Consider the following 6,901-nt stretch of genomic DNA (forward strand, 5'->3'; position numbering starts at 1 on the left):
TACTGTAAGCAATCGAAGAAAGAATTGTAGCGAACGGGATCTCCCCTAATATTTTCTTGTTAAAAATGTTTCTTTAGTGTACTTTCAACTATATAAAAAATACTTATCTTGGTTGAAAAATTAAATTATGGACCAAAAAGTATTACAAATTATTCTTTTATGGCAAATATAAAAAAAAAGAATTATTGTTTATCATGAGAATGTTATTCCTGCCAAAAAGTTTTTTTCTTCTAAAATTATAATATATTACTAAAAATTGTATTTCATTAAAATGTAATATTAAATAAGATCATTGTAAATTTCTTAATTCTTTGTATACATTTTTGGTACACAATGAATGTATTGACTAAATTGTATTATTGATAAATTTTTGTACTTAAATTGCGATTTTAAATGTAATGTTATAAGTATTTATAAATATCTTTTAATATTTATCAATTTATATACCATAAATATCAGTAATTTGAAGATGGTGATATAAGTAAGATCTGAAGATAATGTTATAAGTATTTATAAATATCTTTTAATATTTATCAATTTATGTACCATAAATATCAGTAATCAGATATTGGTAGTGTCTTGGCGTTAAGCTACGCGTAGCGACACTGCTGTGGGTACTTTACGTAAGTCGGCGAGTTGCGCCAGATTGAGATCTCAATAAGGGCTGAACCAGTCAAGTTCTAAGTGTGTTCAATCGATTGCAACCGCTCGGGATATATTGAGTCATCTAAAAAGTAAAATCCGCGGTACTTTGTCACTAGATATATGACCATCAACACACATCTAGTGACAAAAAACCGCGGATAATTTTTAGATGACCCAATATAATGAAAGTGTTTTTATTTTTTCTCTACGTGCTCTACGAGCGGAAATATTGTTATACAAAATACGAATTTGAAACTTTTATTAAGAAAAAATTAAGAAACGTCGCCGTCGTCGTCGTCATCGTCGTCATCGCCGCTACAAAGTGGGGATGTTCTTTTGGAATTTTTGGCGCAAGAGGCAAATGTGACGCTAGCAATGCATGGTCACATCACACATGGTCAGCGAGCGTTGCGACAGTTCTGCACATTTTACACATTCTACACTTTGCAGAGATTAATAAGTTGCAGCAGAGAGTTACAGTTATTGACATTATTGTTAAGCGACGTCTACATTGAAATTTTTAGGCATAAAACTTAAGCTTTAAACTTCAAGCCGTAAAAAAATTGACCAATTATAGTCGATTGTTCTCCAGACATTCGACTGTAATTGGTTAATTTCTTAAATCTATAACTTAAGGTTTAAAGCTTAAGTTTTACGACTTAAAATCTCATTGTAGACGCCGCTTTATTTTATGGTAACGCGATTGCGGAGGAGTTTAATAAGTGCGATTGTGGCTAAAATTATATTATATATAATATTAGGTTCCGGTTACCTCAAATATTGATAAAAATACTTTTAGTTTAGATGCATTTTCGCGTAATTAAATGTCTAGGTTATCCAAATAATATCAAAAATGTTGTTGAGAAACTGTGAATACATTTGTATGGTATTCTTAATCGGGTTTAATAATAGTATGAAAATATATCCAATCGATGCGCATCGATTTTTGCATCGTTAAAAATAAGTAAAAATTTAACAAAAAAAGTCGCTTTGCCTCATGAACCGTGATTAGTTATTGAAATCGATGACTATTCAAGTTAAGAAGTTGATCACACTGACGAAATATTGTGATGCAAACATACACTGCAGACACTGCAGTAAAATTTTCATTCCTCTGCTTTATTTAGATTTATTAGATTTATTTAGATTTATTTAGATTTATTTATAGAAATAGCGACTCGTATTGATTCCGCATCCGCAAATTCCGCTCAATGGGACATAGAAAAATGATTTCCTTGGATCAATTGCTGGATTTAGACTGGATTCGACATGCATCATACGTTCTGCAACCAATCAGAAAGCAGAATTTTATTTCGTGTCGATAATACGAAGCAAAATCCTGTTTATATTTTTTAATATTTTTTAATATGATTCTAATTTTTCATATTAATATGCTTCTTATTTATATTATTTTTATATAAATATATAAATATTACATTTTCTAAGTATTACATTCTTATTTTTCGTATTTTTTTAAATATTGGATCATCTAAAAAGTATCCGCGGTACTTTGTCACTAGATATATGACCATCAACACACATCTAGTGACAAAAAACCGCAGATACTTTTTAGATGACCCAATATTATATTTATATTTTATTATTATGTCAAGATCTAGCAGCGCCAAAGTGTTTTACACGAAAAATTTTTCTATTTAAATTAAATTTTTTCGTTTTATACGGTTAACTCTTTAATGTTTTGTGATAACACTTAAATTGAGCAAGATAACGCAATGTTGTGATAATGTTTTGTTTAATATTTTGAAGGAGAATTAAATAACTATTACTTCAGTTGGAAGAGAAAATGTCTTTGAATGAATTGTGATATAATAATTTCATTTAAGAAGAATTTAAACTATTTGGATTGGAATAGGAAAATCCTTCAATAAGACATACGTATACTTAGGTTTCATAAAAATTAAAGATAATACCATTTGGATTAAGTAAATAATAATAAAGATAGTATCACTTGGATTTTATTTTTTATTTTGTAGTAGAATTCAACTTGGCGCTACAATTGTTAATATCAATTCTTTTATACAAATGATACATATTATTAGATTAATATTCATTATTTAGCATGGTATAAAGAATTGGATTTAATTTTGCGCCAGTTCTTGATATCAAATCTTTTATAGGAATATCATTAAAGTTAATATTATTTATATAATTTGATATCAAAATTACATGGAATTTAACTTGGCGCCAATTATTGATATCAAATCTTTTTTATGAATAATACATAAAATTTTAAGGAATTTCACTTGGAACCAATTTTGTTGATATCAAATCTTTTATACAAATGATACATATTATTAGAGTTAAGTAAATAACAAGAGACAATACCATTTTTATTTTTTAATTTAATACAATAGAATTTAACTTCATTAGTTAAGATTATAGCATTTGAGTTTTAATTTTTCATTTGATATATTAATTTTTTTCGAAGAGTAATAATTTTTGACAGAAAATTAAAATTGTCATTACTTGGATTGGAATAATAAAATAACATTATAACATATTAAAATAACAATCTGAACTTAACATAATCTTTATATATACAAATATAAAAAATGATCTAAAAAAAAGTCACTTTTTATATTTTCGCCGGTTTTTTGCGCCCTCAAGTTTTTGACTGAACTGTATGCCAAATAATATACTAAAATGAGATATTAATTACAAAGAAGTTTTCAGGTTGATATAACAATCGTTATTATAGCTGCCCAGCAAACGAGAATGGATTGAAATGAATTGAAATGGATTCAGATTTTCAGAAATATTGATTCACGAATGTTAAAATGAATACTTTTCAATTCTGAATGCATTTTTATTCATTTATAGGAATTACATGGAGCATATCTCTATGCCTTTCAATCTAAAAATAATATTAACTTTTTCTGTGCACGCAAACACAATTATAAATACTGTTCAATACAAAATTTTGAATAGGGAAGCAGTTTTTCAATCGAATTGCATTTAATTGAATCTAATTGAATCCAATTGAATCCAATTAAATCCAAAAAAAGTATTCACTATTTAAAATACGCATTCGGATAGAAACAAATTTCAATCCATTTTAAATTCTCGTTTGAGTGGAGGGAAGGGAGGGGGGTCACATATTATGTCTATGCGAAAATTCGTGTGATTCCACCCCTTTCTGATAATAATTTTTACTTTATCTTTAAATCTCTTTGTGATTAATGTTTGAATATAAGGTAAAATTTTTGACACACAGTTCAGTTCCAAAATTAAGTGTCAAAAAAACGAGCGATTTTTGCGTCACTCTTTTTAAAAAACGATATAATCAAATGTAACATAAAACATTTACGAAGAAACGTATTGGAATATCTTTTATTAATGAAGATTTTCTCAAAATCACCACAGAAAAGCAATTAAAATTTAACATAATTCATATAAATTCACTGCTTTAATCATTGCTTTGCAAACACAAATTCATTGTTTTAAAAACATAAATTCACTGCTTTAAAAACAAAAATCCATTGCTTTAAATCAGCCTGAATTGTGTTTTTAAAGGCTGGTTTTATCAACGTCGATCAAGCTTAATCCACGCTAGAAAGAAACGAACTTTTTAGCGTCAATCATAGATAAAATTACATAGAGTGAATTAACTTTGACCGTAATTGGTGCGATCCCTTAATGCGGTCAGAGTGCGATCCCTTAGGAAATGGCGAAACGTTCTGATTGATCGTGGTTTCATTCCGCTGATTCCATCATTTTCTGTTGTCAAGTTTATTTCTTTGAATTCCGCCAATGCCTGCATGTGTGCATGTATATGTACTATATATGTATATCTATTAAAATTAATCTTGTCAAGCTGGTTTAATGGAGAAAACTGTCTCCTACAAGCGCATGATTAATCAATATATTGAGGCGTGTTCGGATTTCCACCTGGATGTTCTCTGAGTGTTATGTCATTCTTGTTTAACATTCGGTAAATAACAAGAATGGAGTGGGTATCCAGATACTTGGGTAGCACTTGGGAATCTAAATATTGGGTCATCTAAAAAGTATCCGCGGTTTTTTGTCACTAGATGTGTGTTGATGGTCATATATCTAGTGACAAAGTACCGCGGATACTTTTTAGATGACCCAATATAATCCTGAAGATAATTAATCAAGTCTCCAGATAAATATGGAGGTCGATATGGTCAGAACATGAATGTCATATATATAATATCCAGAAAAGCGAAAATATAAATTAAAATAAAAAATGTGGGTACACAAAATGAAGACAGAACAATGTTCCTATATATATTAGGTCATCTAAAAAGTATCCGCGGTTTTTTGTCACTAGATGTGTTGACCATCAACACCATCTAGTGACAAAAAAACGCGGATACTTTTTAGATGACCCATATGTATAATTTTCCGATTCACAGGAGTTTAGTTTCCTATGTCCTATGAAACTTGCAGATATGCAATCAATGCGAACCAATAACAAACGTTATTCGTGATGGATCTAATGAAAGTGATCTACGAGAAGGCTCTTGTGATTGGTCAGCTAATTAAGCATTCCGAAAATTCCGCTCCATAGGGACATCGAAAAACACATTTTAGCGGAACGGAATCGACTGAATGAAGCCACGAGCGTTCCATTAATTCCGCATCATGGAATCACATCGTCAGGGTGCGCTCCCATGAGATGCGGAACTGCAGAACATTCGTGATTGGTCGTGGTTTTATTCCGCCGATTCCGCCGTTTTTATTATGGCCACAGTACAGACTCTTGTATAACGCATAAAGGAATCAACTAATCGAAATTCTTCTTTTCCATAGAATGGAAGGAAAGAAAAAATTCTGATTAATTGATTCGCTTATACACTATGCATTATGCGTCATGCAAAAGTCTGTGCTGCGGCCTTATTTCTTTTGCAGATTTCGCCGATGCTTGTGTGTACAGCCGGTCCCAGAAAGGTTGCAACACTTTTTTTTCGATGAGTTTTGGAATGCAGCTTGCTCACCGAGCGATTGGTTCTTATTTATAGATCCATGAGTAAGAATCAATCATTCGGAGAACAAGCTGCGTTCCGAAACTCATCGAAGAAAAAATGTTGCAATCTTTTTGTGATCAGCTATGCATGTATAATATAAACTTATAAAAATTAAGTTCGTTAAGTTGATTTAAAACTATCTCCTACAAACGCATGTATAGTTACGCCCTGTGCACAATAGAAAGAATAAGAAATTTGGAATAAAGAATAAAAAAAAACAATTTTAACCTATTAAAAATCGGATACATTAAAATACACGGTTACAGATAAGTTGAAATTTATTCTTTATTTTTAAGGCATGTTCGGATTTTCACCTAGGTTTTCCGGGTGTTATATCATTCTTGTTTTCCTTATTCGGTAAATAACAAGAATAGAGTGATACTCGGATTTGGGTGGGAATCTGAACATAATCCTAAAGGTAATTAATTAAGTTTCCAGATAAATACGGAGATCAATATGATCAGAACATGAATGTCGTATATATAGAAAGGCGAAAATGCAAATCAAAATTAAAAATGAGTACATAAAACACAGTCTATAATGTCTCTGTATGTAATTTCCGATCCAAAAGAATTCATTTTCCTATGTCTCATTAAGCGGAATTTACGGATGTGAAATCAATACGAGCCGCTATTCCGGTAGATTTAATTAAAGCAGAGGAATGAAAATTTTGCTGCAGTGTCTGCAGTGTATGCTTGCATCACAATATTTCGTCGGTGTGACCAATTTCTTAATCTGAATAGTCATCGATTTTAATGATCTAGTTTCCATCAAGAGTTTAATCCGGATCAGAATGTAAGAACCAATCAACTACAGTCGAGCATTCCCCTGTCGTTCGATTGTAACAGGGGAATACTCGACTGTAGTTGATTGGTTCTTACATTCTGATCCAGATTAAATCTTCGATGGAAACTAGACCAATGACTAATCACGGTTCATGATGAAGAACGATACTTTTTTTGTCAAACTTTTACCTATTTTTATGCGAAAACGCATCGATTGGATGTATTTTCATCACTGGTCTAGTTTCCACTGAGATTTAAACCAGATCAGAATATAAGAACCAATTACAGACGAATATTCCCCTGTTACAGTCGAACGACAGGGAAATATTCGATTGTAATTGGTTGATTCTTACAGTCTGATCCAGTTCAAACCCTCGGTGGAAACTAGGCCACTGTTATTAAACCCGATTAACTCAATTACATCAATGTCACTTTGACTTTAAGCGAGACTTAAGACTC

This window comes from Acromyrmex echinatior, chromosome 17 (assembly GCF_024713525.1).
Source record: "Acromyrmex echinatior isolate Ae372 chromosome 17, ASM2471352v2, whole genome shotgun sequence".
In the NCBI taxonomy this organism is placed as follows: Eukaryota; Metazoa; Arthropoda; class Insecta; order Hymenoptera; family Formicidae; genus Acromyrmex; species Acromyrmex echinatior.